We start from the raw sequence: 15568 nt of genomic DNA on the forward strand, positions 1-15568 counted from the left end.
TTGAAATTATGCAACCAAGAACAGAATCCACAGCCCACCTGGGATGAGGTGTCTCATAGGAAGAACTGCCGCTGCTGCTAAGCACAGACGCCACTGCTCACACCTCTGACATCCTGGTGCTGGACACTGAACTCTGAGGCTAGACAGATGTCACTGCTGCACCTGAAAACTGGACATCACCACTGCCGCTCAGCCGCCTTTACTAAAATGCATTCTGCACAGTCCCAGCCTCTCTGTGTCGCCTCATTCTGGCTCAGAATCTGGCAGTGATCTAGGAGTTAAGAAGAAATTATTTAGGCAGAGTGAGGGTATGGAAGCCCTCAGTAATGTTTTCCTTTTAATGAAAAGCGGCCCCTAAATTATTTTGTTTTTAAACAAAGATCAGCCTGTAAAATCAAGCTTCAGACACAGACAAGCCAGCTGGGAGCTCTCACGGGTGAATGCGGAAGCTGTGCCAATAGGAGAAGGACACCTGGGACTAGGCATGGTCACTATAGTGGCTCCATCTTCCTTTCTCTTTACCAACCACGTATACAGCAAAGAACAGATAACATGGGACCAGCCAAGTGGAAGGCCCATTTGCTTAATATGATTCGGGTAGGATGAACAGCCTTCCCCACGAACTGTGTAAATGTCACACCTGGTCCTATCAACCTGTGGGCCCTACATAAATCAGACACCATCTCCTCAAGCCTGCCTATACAATCAGATGCACTCCCATTCCAGGCTGGAATTCCCTTTCAGGAGCCCCTCTGTCTCACAAGAGAGAGAGAGAGCTGTTTCACTTTGTCTCTCTTTTGCCTATTAAATCTCTGCTCCTAAACTCACTCCTCATGTGTCAGTGTCCTTAATCTTCTTGGTGCAGAACAATGAACCCTGAGCATTTACTGGAGAGAAAGACGCTGCTTCAGCAGGCGCTCATCTGACTGGTGCAGCCTAAGACTCATGTCCATGATCAACTGCAGGGGTGGCTGGAGTTTTGTGCTCTTCTAGGGAGTAAGGTGACTTCTGTCACTTCTCAAAACTTTACATGTTGTAGGCCAGGCATGGTGGCTCATACCCATAGTGCTAGTGCTTTGGGAGGCTGAGGTAGGTGGATCACCTGAGGTCAGGAGTTTGAGACCAGTCTAGCCAACATAGTGAAACCCCATCACTACTAATAATACAAAATTAGCCAGGCATGGTGGTGCATACCTGTAATCCAACTACTTGGGAGGGTGAGGCAGGAGAATTACTTCAACCTGGAAGGTGGAGATTGCAGTGAGCTGAGATTGTACCATTGCACTCAGGCCTGGGAGCAAAACTCCACCCGCCCCCCACACATACACACACACACACACACACACACACACACACACACACACACTTTACATGTTGTAAACCAAAAATAAATTTCAAAGCTTCCCCTCCCAACCATCTTAATGCACACCCTCCTCAGCCAGGGCACTCAACAGTTCACCTGGAAGACTGGCTCAGGCCATCATGGGACGCAGGTGTTGAACATGTCTCATTAGACCCTCTACCCTTTTAGAATTTAGGAAAAGCTGACCAGCATTTACCATCAACACAGACCTTAAGTCTGATCAGAAACATTTCCAATCTATTCTCTCTGAAGGCCGCCACATGGAGGCTTCATCTGCATGATTAAATTTTGTCTCTACAACCTCTTATCATAACCCAGACATTACTTTCTATTGATAATAACTGAATAATTTGCCAATCAGAACATTTAAAAATCTACCTATATCCTAGAAGCACTACCCTCCACCACCACTTGCTTCAAATTGTTCCGCCTTTCTTGACTGAACCAATGTATATCTTAAATCTATTTGATTGATGTCTAATATCTTCCTAAAATGTAAAAAACCAACCTGAACCCTAACCACCTGAACACATGTTCTCAGGATCTCCTGAGAGCTGTGTTATGGGCTATGGTCACTCATATATGTCTCAGAATAAATCTCTTCAAATATGTTACAGAGTTTGACTCCTTTTATTGACAGTGTGGAATTCTGATGTGGGAAGAGGGTTCAAGTGCTGGGTGTGAGGGGTGGGAAAAGAATGACAAATTTTAATTCTCAGAGCAGTGATTCAAGATGAGAATTTTATCTGGATCCTGGTAGGCATTCAAAGTGTCTGAATGAATCAGTGACTAATAAATAACATCTTTCCACCCTTCCCTTGAAAGTAAGTTATTACATCAAGTGTTTGTCTATCCCAGTTGATATTCTAGATTATTGGAGTGGCATTGTGTGGTGGTGAAATGATTATTCACACATCTTCCCTCAGCATTGTCCCTTACTAGGATTTAAAAACGCAGGTTGGTAAGATCTGAGAGGATCTGGGTGCACATTGATGTTTTATATTAATATCTATATTTTCTTGTGTGTGGAAATCTTTCTAGGGTAAGAATCTCTACTATTTATTAATTTTTATGTGACCCCCCTCAGAGGCCTAAAAGAAAATCCTAACTTCTAGGCTAGAGGTAGGACCACTCCCCGTGTGGACAATGAAGAGCTGCTGGCAACCTGTATTTAGCAGATTAGGGTCATGAAATAAATGTTTATGATTTTTTATCTTTTCCTCTGGGGCCGAAAGGTAGATGTTTACTTGCTTACTCCAACTGTAAGTTTCTCTCTGATGGGATTTTCCTCCACCCAAATAATTTTCTGAATATGCAATAGCAGTTGAGAGTCCTAGAATTTGATATAATTCTGACACTAACTACCTGGAGTCCACCTCAGACTTCATAGGTTTAAGGGCTTATTCCCATGAGACTGTCCTCACTTCAGTTGCAAATAACAAGTCACACCTGGTCCAACTAATCTTTGGGCCCTACATAAATCAGACATCATCTCCTCAAGCCTGCCTATAAAATCTTGGAAACTCTTATTCTGGGCTGGAATTCTCTTTCGGGCTCCACTCTCTCTTGCAAGAGAGAGAGAGAGAGAGCTATTCCTCTTTGTCTTTCTCCCTCAGGAGACACAGATTCAATTGAGCTGGAAGCTAAGACAGCTTCAGTTTCTTATGATTCTGAATCAGCAAACGAAGGAAGGAATTACTGCACTGTCTGGGTGAATGGTTTTGGTCATTAGGGGGGAAATTGGTCTGCTACTACACAGTGGCAGTAAGTAAGACTATGTCTGGAACATAGAAGATCTCTTTGAGCATCTCTTAGTAATCCTCTGCCCTGTAATTAAAGTCAATATAAACTACAACAACCAAGTCAGGTAGGAGTACTAATAAGCCATACCCTTCAGGAGTGAAGGTTTGAGTCACCCAAGCAGGAAAAGAAACCTGATCAGCTGAGGGACTTGCTGAAGACAATGGGAATATAGGATGGTTAGTTAAAAAAAAAAAAGTATTTATAAATACTAGTTGTGGCCAGCACAGTGGCTCATGCCTGTAATCTCAGCACTTCAGAAGCTGAGATGAGTAGATTGCTTAAGTCTAGGAATGTGAGGCCAACCTAGGCAACATGCTGAAACTACATCTTTACTGAAAATAAATACAAAAAATTAGTCAGGCATGGTGGTGTGCTTGTAGTCCCAGTTACTTAGGAGGTTGAAGTAGGAGGATCATTTGTGCCCAGGAGGTGGAGGTTGCAGTGAGCCAAGGTAATGCCACTCCACTCACTCCAGCCTGGGCAACAGAACAACAATCTGTTTCAAATAAATAAGTAAATAAATAAATAAGTAACCAGCTGTAGTCATGTGATCAGTTACAGGAATAAAGATGGTAAATGTTATGAGTATTACTTTCTAATTTTTTTATTTACATTCACATTTATTCCTAATGAACACATTTAGTTTAATTTTTTTATTGTACTTTTGGTTCTGGGGTACATGTGCAGATCATGCAGGATTGTTGCATAGGTACACACATAGCAATGTGGTTTGCTGCCTCCATCCCCCTGTCACCTACATCTGGCATTTCTCCCCATGTTATCCCTCCAAAACCTCCCCATCCCCCCACTGTCCCTCCCTTGGCCCCACCAACAGACCCCAGTGTGTGATGTTCCCCTCCCTGTGTCCATGTGTTCTCATTGTTTAACACTGCCTATGAACGAGAACATGTAGTGTTTGATTTTCTGTTCTTGTGTCAGTTTGCTGAGAATGATGGTTTCTAGATTCATCTGTGTTCCTAAAAAGGACACAAACTCATCATTTTTTATGGCTGCATAGTATTCCATGGTGTATATGTGCCACATTTTCCTTGTTCAGTCTAGCATCAATGGGCATTTGGGTTGGTTTCAGGTCTTTGCTATTGTAAACAGTGCCACTATAAACATATATGTGCACGTGTCTTTATAATAGAATGATTTATAATCCTTTGGGTTTATACCTGGTAATGGGATTGCTGGGTCAAAAGAAATTTCTATTTCTAGGTCCTTGAGGAAGCACCACACTGTCTTCCACAATAGTTGAACTAGTTTACACTCCCACCAACAGTGTAAAAGTGTTCCTATTTCTTCACATCCTTTCCAGCATCTGTTGTCTCCAGATTTTTTAATGATCACTATTCTAACTGGCATGAGGTGGGATCTCAATGTGATTTTGATTTGCATTTCTCTAATGACCAGTGATGATGAACATTTTTTCATATGTTTGTTGGCCTCATATATGTCTTCTTTTGAAAACTGTCTGTTCATATCCTTGTCCCACTTTTGGATGAGTTTGTTTTTTTCTTGTAAATCTGTTTTTGTTTCTTTTTGTTTTGTTTTGTTTTGTTTTGTTTTTTTGTTTTGTTTTGGTTTTTTTTTTTTTTTGGAGATTCTGGATAGTAGCCCTTTGTCAGATGGGTAGATTGCAAAAAGTTTCCCATTCTGTTGGTTGCTGGTTCACTCTAGTGATTGTTTCTTTTGTTGTACAGAAGCTGTGGAACTTAATTAGGTCCCATTTCTCTTGTTGCCTTTTGTTGCCAATGCTTTGGGTGTTTTAGTCATGAAGTCCATGCCTATGCCTATGTCCTGAATGATTTTGCCTAGGTTTTCTTCTAAGGTTTTTATGGTGTTAGGTGTTATGTTTAAGTCTTTAATCCATCTGGAGTTAATTTTAGTGTAAGGTGTCAGGAAGGGGTCCAGTTTCTGCTTTCTGCACACTGCTAGCCAGTTTCCCCAACATCATTTATTAAACAGGAAATCCTTTCCCCATTGCTTGTTTTTGTCAAGTTTGTCAAAGGTCAGATGGTTGTAGATGTGTGGTGTTGCCTCCTGAGCCTCTGTCCTGTTCCATTGGTCTATATCTCTGTTTTGGTTACAGTACCATGCTGTTTTGATTACTGTAGCCTTGTAGTATAGTTTGAAATCAGGCAGCATGATGTCTCTTTGTTCTTTTTGCTTAGGATTGTCTTGTCTATGCAGGCTCTCTTTTGGTTCCATAAGAAGTTTAAGGTAGTTTTTTCCAGTTCTGTGAAGAAGGTCATTGGTAGTTTGATGGGAATAGCATTAAATCTATAAATTACTTTGGGCAGTATGGCCATTTTCACAATATTGATTCTTCCTAACCATGAGCATGGAATGTTTTTCAATTTGTTTGTGTCCTCTCTTATTTCGTGGAGCAGTGGTTTGTAGTTCTCCTTGAAGAGGTCCTTTACGTTCTTTGTTAGTTGTATTCCTAGGTATTTTATTCTCTTTGTAGCAATTGTGAATGGGAGTTTGCTCATGATTTGGCTCTCTGTTGCTTTGTTATTAGTGTATAGAAATGCTTGTGATTTCTCAACATCGATTTTGTATCCTGAGACTTTGTTGAAGTTGCTTATCAGTTTCAGGAGATTTTGGGCTGCGATAATAGGTTTTTCTAAATATACAATTATGTCATCTGCAAACAGAGACAATTTGACTTCCTCTTTTTCTAAGTGAATACGCTTTATTTATTTTTCTTGTCAAATTGCTCTGGCTAGAACTTCCAATACTACCTTGAATAGGAGGGGTGAGAGAGGGCATCCTTGTCTAGTGCCAGATTTCAAAGAGAATGCTTCCAGTTTTTGCCCATTCAGTATGATATTGGCTGTGGGTTTGTCATAAATAGCTTTTGTTATTTTCAGATACATTCCATCAATACCTAGTTTATTGAGAGTTTTTAGCATAAAGCACTGTTGAATTTTGTCGAAGGCCTTCTCTGCATTTATTGAGATAATCATGTGGTTTTTGTCTTTGGTTCTTTTTATGTAGTGGATTACGTTTATAGACTTGTGCATGTTGAACCTGCCTTGCATTGATCATGATGGATAAGCTTTTTGATGTGCTGTTGCAGTCAGTTTGCTAGTATTTTATTGAAGATTTTTGCATCTGTATTCATCATGGATGTTGGCCTGAAGTTTTCCTTTTTTGTTGAGTCTCTGCTGGGTTTTGGTATCAGGATGATGTTGGTCTCATAAAATGATTTGGGAAGGATTCCCTCTTTTTGGATTGTTTGGAAGAGTTTCATAAGGAATGGTTCCAGATCCTGTTTGTATATTTGGTAGAATTCAGCTGTGAACCCATCTGGACCTGGAGTTTTTTTATTTGGTAGGCCATTACTGCCTCAACTTCAGCCCTTGTTATTGGTCTATTCAAAGTTTCATCTTCTTTCTGGTTTAGGCTTGGGAGGATACAAGTGTCCAGAAATTTATCCATTTCTTCCAGGTTTACTGGTTTACCTGCGTAGAGTTGTTTGTAGTAATCTCTGATTGTAGTTTGCATTTCTGTGGAATCAGTGTTAATATCCCGTTTATTGTTTTTTATTGCATCTATTTGATTCTTCTCCCTTTTCTTTTTGGTTAATCTGGCTAGTGGTCTGTATATTTTGTTGACCTTTTCAAAAAACGAGCTCCTGCATTTATTAATTTTTTGAAGGCTTTTTTTTGTCTCTATCTCCTTCAGTTCTGCTCTGATCTTAGTTATTTCTTGTCTTCTGCTGGCTTTTAATTTTTTTTTTAAATCTTGCTCTTCTAGCTCTTTCAATTTTGATGGTAGGGTGTCAATTTTAGATATTTCCTGACTTCTCATGTGGGCATTTATTGCTATAAATTTCCCTCTAGACACTGCTTTAAATGTGTCCCAGAGATTCTGGTATGTTGTGTCTTTATTATTGTTGGTTTCAAAGAACATCTTTATTTCTGCCTTCATTTCATTGTTTATCCAGTCAACATTCAGGAGCCAGTTGCTCAGTTTCCATGAAGCTGTGCAGTTCTGAATTAGTTTCTTATTTCTGAGTTCAAATTTCATTGCCCTGTGGTCGGAGAGACTGTTTGTTATGATTTCCATTCTTTTGCATTTGCTGAGGAGTGATTTACTTCCAATTATGTGGTCAGTTTTAGAGTAGGTGCAATGTGGTGCTGAGAAGAATGTATATTCTGTGGATTTGGGGTAGAGATTTCTGTAAATGTCTATTAGGTCCACTTAGTCCAGATCTGAGTTCAAGTTCTGTATATCCTTGTTAATTTTCTGTCTCGTTAATCTGTCTAATATTTACAGTGGAGTGTTAAAGTTTCCCACTATTATTGTGTGGGAATCTAAGTCTCTTTGTAGGTCGTTAATAACTTGCTTTATGTACCTGGGTGCTCTTGTATTGAATGCCTATATGTTTAGGATCATTATTTCTTCTTGATGTATTGATCCTTTTACCATTATGTAATGCCCTTATTTGTCTCTTTTGATCTTTGTTGGTTTAAAGTCCATTTTATCAGAGACTAGGATTGCAACTTCTGCTTTTTTTTTGCTCTCCATTTGCTTGATAAATATTCCTCCCTCCCTTTATTTTGAGCCTGTGTGTGTCCTTGCATGTGAGATGGGTTTCTTGAATACAGCACATCAATGGGTCTTGAGTTTTTATCCAATTTTCCAGTCTGTGTCTTTTGATTGGTGCATTTAGCCCATTTACATTTAAGGTTAATGTTGTTATGTGTGAATTTGATCCTGCCATTTTGATGCTAGCTGGTTGTTTTGCCCATTAGTTGATGCATTTTTTTTTTTTTATTGTGTCAATGGTCTTTACCATTTGGTACATTTTTGGAGTGACTGGTACTGGTTGTTCCTTTCCTTGTTTAGTGCTTCTTTCAGGAGCTCTTGTAAGTCAGGCCTGGTGGTGACAAAATCTCTCAGCAAGTGCTTGTCCATAAAGGATTTTCTTTCCCCTTCACTTATGAAGCTTAGTTTGGCTGGATATGAAATTCTGTGTTGAAAGTTCTTTTCTTTAAGGATGTTGAATATTGGCCCCCACTATCTTCTGGCATGTAGGGTTTCTGCTGAGAGATCTGCTGTGAGTCTGATGGGCTTCGCTTTGTGAGTAACCATATCTTTCTTTCTGGCTGCACTTAGCTTTTTTCCCTTCATTTCAACCCTGGTGAATCTGACGATTATGTGCCTTGGGGTTGCTGTTCTCAAGGAGTAACTTTGTGGCTTTCTCTGTATTTCCTGGACTTGAATGGTGGACTGGCTTGCTAGGTTGGGGAATTTCTCCTGGATAATATCCTAAAGAGTGTTTTCCAGCTTGGATTTATTCTCTCTCTCACATTCAGGTACACCTGTCAAACGTAGATTAGGTCTTTTCACATAATCCCATATTTCTTGGAGGCTTTGTTCATTTCTTTTCACTCTTTTTTTCTCTATTCTTGCCTTTTTCTTTTATTTCATTGAATTGATCTTCAATCTCTGATATCTTTTCTTCTGCTTGGTCAATTTGGCTAGTGAAACTTGTGTATACTTCATGAAGTTCTCGTGCTGTGTTTTTCAGCTCCATCAAGTCATTTATATTCTTCTCTAAACTGTTTCTTCCAGTTAGCGTCTCATCTAATCGTTTTTCTAGGTTTTTAGTTTCTTTGCATTGGGTTAGAACATGCTCTTTTAGCTCTGAGAATTTTGTTATTACCCACCTTATGAAGCTTGTTTCCATCAATTTATCAGATTCATTCTCTATCCATCTTTCATCCCTAGCTGGTGAGGAGTTTTGATCCTTTGGAGAAGGAGTGGCATTCTGGATTTTGGAGATTTCATCCTTTTTGCACTGGTTTCTTCCCATCTTAGTGGCTTTCTTTTTTTTTTTGCTTTTAAAACTAATTTTATTTCTAAAGTTAAAATCAGCTAGCAGGTAGCACTGAAAATACACCTTCACTTGTATAGTGTAAACAGTGTAAACTGATTACACGTTAATAAAGATTGTAGCACACACACTTCTAATAAAAGAAGCTAGATGCAGCCCTTGCTATAAACAGCTATACCTGAACAAAAATGGACATGTGTAATCTAAGGCCTTGGCAGTCGACTATAGAAAGTCAGTTGTTCCCAATTATGTTTAAATGTAGAAACACCAACAATTTGATGAATGAATTACATTCATCAAATGTTAGCATTTAAAATATACATGACTAATAAAGTGAACATTCAGAGGAGCCCCTGCTCAGCATGTTCCATGTTGGCCGCTTGGGGACACTTATCTCATCCAAAGAGGACAGAAGTTTCAAACATCTGAGCAGTTTTAGTTAAAAATAGGATGAAGGGGAAATAAGAGAACTGGATAACTGTACTCTAAAGACAGCAGTAGCTGATGCCCACATGGTGCAAATAGGCTGACTTCAATGAGTGTTCACAGGATGTGTGATAGAGCCCAGCTGAGCCTGGGAAGCTCATGTGTCCACAGGCAGACAGGCTCATGGCATGGACCAAGGTTTCCACAACTCAGTATGGATCTTTCTGTCCCCACTTAGTAGTGAAAATAATTTTTAAAAATAGCTTCAGACTTTGAACAGTAACTTTCTAGTTCCTTCTGTGCACTGAAATGTTTGGGGTCAAGTTTGGGGGTGACTGTCCTGTTGAGGGGAGCCTCAGTTTTAGGACTTGAACATGTGCACAGCTCGCACCACGTACTGCTGGCAGATGGAACACTCACTCATGCGCTTGCTGCACTTGGTGCAGGTAACCATGTGCCCACACTCCAGCAGGACACAATCGATAACAGCATCCATGCAGATGTGACACAGGCTGTCGTCTTCCTCATCTTGCAGCTGCAGCCACTCTCCATAGGACTTTTGATTTTCTTCATTCTCTTTGTATAACCGGTTTACTTTCTCCACCAGTTCCCATTTTTCACAACAGCCAGAATAGTTGACAAAATTTCCAGCCAAAATTTCCTTCAGCTGGTGCATGCTCATCCCTTCCACATCATCAAGGCTTGACAAGTCAGACAGTGAAGCTCTCACTCTCTCCTTGGAGAGCCCAGGGGTCCAATCATCCACGTTTTCTTCTTCATGATCATCCTCATCATCGTCGTCATCATCATCTGTTTTGCTGAAGTGATTTCACTTTGTACCTTCTTTCTAAAGACTGAAAATGAAAGTCCACAGGCTTTGCAAACTATATTGGACCCTTCCATAGCTGCTGGTGGATAGGTGGAAAAATCAGGGTTTGGTGTAAATCTGAATGGACTGGTGGCTCCTGCAAATTCTGACTGCTGGTCCCTGACAGCTCCAGTTCCCATGACTTCATTCAGCAGCCCACAGCATGAAGCCCACATAGACGTGGCACCCACCTTCCTCATGCTTGGGTTTTGTTTTCTTTTTTAAAACAGTATACTTGATCCTTAGCACCACTTCCCCACCTTCGTGGCTGCAACTGCCTCAGCTCAGCCCAGCCAGCTCTGCCAGGGAACTCAGCACCATAGCAGCTCCTTGCACTGCAGACCTTCTTCTCTCTGGGCAGCAATTATGGCACCTCCCATCTTAGTGGCTTTATCTCTCTGTGGTCTTTGTAGTTGTTGACTTTCAGATGGGGTCTCTGAGTGGATGTTCTTTTTGTTGATGATGAAGTTATTTCTTTCTGTTTCTTAGTTTTCCTTCTAACAATGAGGACCCTTTGTTGAAGGACTGTTGGAGGTCCACTCCAGACCCTGTTTGCCTGGGGATAACCCACAGGGGCTGCAGAACAGTAAAGGTTGCTGCCAGTTTCTTCTTCTGTTATCTTCATCCCAGAAGGGTACCTGCCAGATGTCAGCCTGAGCTCTCCTTTATGAGGTGTCTCTTTGGGAATATGGGGGTCAGGGAGCTGCTTGAGGAGACAGTCTGTCCCACAGCTCAAGTGCTGTGATGGGCGCTCCATTGTTCAGTGAAGAGATGCTGGGCAGGTACTTTTAAGTCTGTTGCAGCAGAACTCATAACCACCTCTTTTCCCAGGTGCTCTGTCCTAGGAAGTTCTGCTTTATTTATAAGTTCCTGTCATGCTGCTGCCTTTTTTCATAGATGCCTTGCCCTGCACACAGTACTCTAGTCATAGTCTGCCAGCAGAGGCATTGCTGAGCTGCTGCAGGCTCTGCCCAGCTGCTGTGTGAACTGCCTCAGTAGTGGCAGACTGCCTAGGTAGTGGTGGTCACCCTTCCCTCCACTGAGCTAGACTGTCCCAGCTCCAGCTGCACTTGCTGCAAAACTCTCAATCCAGAGCGTTTCAGATTGTCTGTTTTGTGGGGTTTTTACCTGCTGAGCCAGATTGCCTGGTTCCCTGTCTCTGCCACCTCCCTTTCAGTTGAATGGACAACTCTGTCTCCCAGGCATTCCAGGCACCAGTTGAAATGGCTGCACAGAGTTGTGTGTTTCTATGTGCCAACCCAGCACTGGCTGAAACCACTGTGCTGAAAACTTGTGCTGCTTTTCAGCCTGGGAATCTCCTGGTTTGTGGGCTGTGAAAATTTTTCTGGAAATGCAGTGGGGCACTCACCCTCTGCGTTGTTCTTGCTGGAAACTGCACTATGGAGCTGTTCCTATTTGGGTATCTTGGATCCTCCCTTTCTAATGTTTATATAATGATATTTATGTCTGTGTATATGTATCCATACATGTGTTAAGGAAATACCTTTGTTTTCATATTCTCCTTATCATCTTGTAATAAAACATAAAATGTGATAACAAGAGTTCCCTTTTATTAATGATGGCTTACCTTTTATTAAACATGGTGTTTAGGTTACAGTATATCAAAGAGAAGAGTGCATATCATGAATTCAGTTTGAATCTTTTTCTGAGGAATGGTTCAGTGTATTTTTAGTTGGATGCAAGATAGTTGTATAATCTTTGGCAAACATATGATTTTATGGTTGTTTTTATTTGGAGACTAACTATGGTTTAAGAAAACATTAATGGATGCCAAGTTCACAAGCATGGACTGGGATAACAGCTCTTATGTGTTAATTTCACTAAACCATAGAGCCTAGTTATTTAATCAAAAACTAAATTTAAAAGTTGCAATGATGGTGTTTTGCAGTTGTGATTAAAATCTGATTTCAGTTGATTTTATAAAAAGGAAATCACCCTAAAAAATGTGGGTGAGACTTTTTGAATCAGCTGAAGGCCTGGGCAAAATGTGAGGCTTCCCAGAAAAGAAAAAATTCTGCCTCAAAGTGATAGCAGCAACTACAGTTTAGGTTTCCAGTCTGCCAACCTGGTCAACAAATTTTAGATAGAAAACTGCAACATTGTGACTTTCCAGCCTGCCAGCCTGTTAAGGTGTAAGTTGTGGCATCAATAATGTAAAATGAGGGGTGGAAAAAGATGTAAAAAAGCAGAGTTTTCATGTTAATTTCAAGACTGTTATAACTGTATTGTTATATACAATATCATAGTAATGACAAAGAAAATATACATAAACTACACACAAAAGAAAATGAGGAGGCAATAAAAACATGCCACTAGAAAAAAATTGACTAAACACAAAGAAGGTTGGAACTAAGGAGATGAGGGATGAAACAGCTACAAGACATGCATAAAACCAACATCACAATTACAGAAATAAGTCCTTTCTTATCAGTAATTACTTTAAATTTAAAATGATTAAACTCCCCAATCAGAACTCAGAGGTTATCACAATGGATAGAATAAAAAGAATCTAACCGTATCTTCACTGCGAGATACTCACTGTGACTCTAAGGACACATAGAAGTTGAAATTGGAAGGATAGGAAAGGATATTCATGAAAATAATAACTAAGAATTTTTTATGATCTCTCATAGGGGTCTATGTGTTGGCTGGACTCAGATGGTGGTCTGGGAGTTTTACATGGTTCAGGGATTGAAGTGGAGGGAAACAGATGCAGGCAAGATGGTTAACACCAGTGCCCATAACTGAACACAACCAGGCTTCTGCCATATTTTGTTGGCTAATGCAGATATCAGATCTACTCATGTTTAAGGGAGTGGAGAGACCTTACCTCTTGACGAGGGAGTGATGGGTCAAACTAAAAAAAACAAGTGTTATGAAAAATATTTTTGCAACCATCTTTGGAAAATACATGCAATCTAAAACATCCCGTCTGTCAGAAAGGGATAACACCATCATGCTTTACTGCTAAAGTCAAAGTCCTGTGATTTTATATGTTGGAAACAATTGCTCAGAGTTCCAAAGAAAATAAGCACTTAAATAAAGATTTCTCATCAAGGCAAATTTATTTCTGCAGAATGGTGCCACTCACACTCTTGGCTGCTTAGAGTGCACACTGAACAAAGGAGAGCAGGGGTTTTTATTCCTAATGCAGTCACTACTTCTGTGTCCTTTCCCACTGGCTGGGATTGGAATGCACAATCTAAATTGACCCTGATTGGATATTGTTTAGCAATTTCCAAATAAGGAAGGTACAGGTTGGTTACATAAGTGGTGAAGAGAGACATGTTTAAGCATGTCCAGGCATGTCCGGAGATGGCAAAGGAAGGAAAGATTACTTGCAGGGTCAGGAACAAGAAAGTAGGTGGTGAGGCATATTTTTCTAAAGATTGGGACTGTTGGGAAGAGTTGTTGCCCAAGCAGGTGATGAAGGTGAGAGGTGAGGAGGTACATGGACAAGGACCTTGCTTTGGAGAATAGAGATCAAATAGGTAAATCTTTTGAAGAGGAACTATTTGTTTCTAACATACAGTATTCTGGGGAAGGACCATGTCTTAGGAAGTAGATGTGGAGTTGAAGCTCTAAATAATCATCTACAGCCACAATTTTACTTTATTTTGATAAAATTTTGTGTCATTTTTGGTAAAGTGGGAGCTCACAAATCTCTCTTCAGGGATCTCTTCAGTGGTGGAGATGATATGCTTCCCTCCTCCAGAGTTCTGCCTTACAGATAAGTGGATCTAGGTCTCAGTTTCAATTCTTTAAAACACCAGAGACTTGGATGTGTGCATGCCACAAAATAGTGAAAGAATGCTCTCTGTCACTTTCCCTTCTCACTCACTGCACCATGAACAAGAACCTGCTCTACCTTGACCTTTTGAATGGGGAGGAGGATCACACTCCTGCTTAACCTTCAAGCTTTCAGAGCTAAACTTGCTGCCCAAACAGCTTTGTTCATCGTAAAGACCAAACCCTACACCAAGAGCTCACCCTTCACTCACCATGGCAGGGACTGAATCCCATGAAAAGGCCCAGAGAAATCCTGGCTCAAAAGGTCCATTGTCATGTCCCTTCCATCTAAATGAAGCCAACATATTCATCACAATACAGGGTATTGATAAGGATATAAAAATAATTACCACAAAAATTTGACACATACATTTTTTTTTATTACATCAACATTTTTTGTCTGCAAATATAAAGAAAAGAAGCCTGCACAGCAGTAGAAGTTTTTCCCCTTGGAGAGAATCCTATTCCCAGTTCAAAAGCTGGAGCCAGAATCACTAGAATGGAGCAAGACTTGCAGGAATGACACAGCACTGGGTCTTGGGGCAGCCAGTTAGGGAGGGCTCACATTCTGGGTGACACCAACCTTTGACTTTCCTTTTTTTTGTTCTAATTGCAAGAACAAAATTTCACAGTGTCAAGAGACAGAGTCAAGCCCAAGAGATTTACTCCATTTTATTCTTTAGAAAATGCAAACTGAAGAATAATCCAGATTGTTATCGGCCAAATTCTATCCCTGCAAATTGACATGTTGATGTCCTAAACCCCAGTAACTGAGAAGGTGACTGCATTTGGAGAGATCTTTAAGGTGGTCATGAAGGTAAAATGAGGTCCTATGAGTGGGCCCAAATTCAATGTGGCTGGTGTCCTTATATGAAGAGAAGACTAGGAAACAGACAGATATAGAGGAATGATCATGTGGAGACCTAGGGAGAAGACATCTACAGGCCTCAGAAGAAACGTGCACTGCCAACACTATCATCTTGGACTTCCAGCCTCCAGAACTGCGACACTGTGATACAATAAATTTCTGTATTTTTAAAAATTGTTTGTTTTGTTTTGTTTTGTTGTTGTTTTTGAGACAAAGTCTTGCTCTGTCAACCAGGCTGGACTGCAATGGCATGATCTTGACTCAAGGCAACCTCCACCTCCCAGGATCAAGTGAGTCTCCTGCCTCAGCCTCCTGAGTAGCTGGGACTACAAACATGCACCACCACACTCAGCTTTTTTTGTATTTTTAGTGGAGATGGGGTTTCATCATGTTGGCCAAGATGATCTCAATCTCTTGACCTCATGATCCACCCACCTCAGCCTCCCAAAGTGCTTAGATTACAGGCATGAGCCACCGTGTCTGGCAATTTCTGTTGTTTCAGTCACCCAGTGTGTGGTAGTTTGTTATGGCTTCCCTAACAAATTAAACCACACATATTACCCTGCCTGGTATCTG

General features: G+C 40.6%; 2 protein-coding genes and 1 pseudogene across 6 annotated transcripts in view; 2 read left to right on the forward strand and 1 right to left on the reverse strand.

The window, feature by feature from the left end:
* Window positions 1-15568, forward strand: part of LOC101040877 (class I histocompatibility antigen, B alpha chain-like) — a 361503-nt gene that overhangs the window by 212201 nt on the left and 133734 nt on the right. The window lies entirely within an intron of this gene.
* LOC101050865 (patr class I histocompatibility antigen, A-126 alpha chain-like) overlaps window positions 1-15568 on the forward strand; it is a 99836-nt gene that overhangs the window by 5861 nt on the left and 78407 nt on the right. The window lies entirely within an intron of this gene.
* LOC101044174 (E3 ubiquitin-protein ligase RNF34 pseudogene) lies at window positions 9808-10514 on the reverse strand (annotated as a pseudogene).

This window comes from Saimiri boliviensis, chromosome 4, assembly GCF_048565385.1.
Source record: "Saimiri boliviensis isolate mSaiBol1 chromosome 4, mSaiBol1.pri, whole genome shotgun sequence".
Classification (NCBI taxonomy): Eukaryota; Metazoa; Chordata; class Mammalia; order Primates; family Cebidae; genus Saimiri; species Saimiri boliviensis.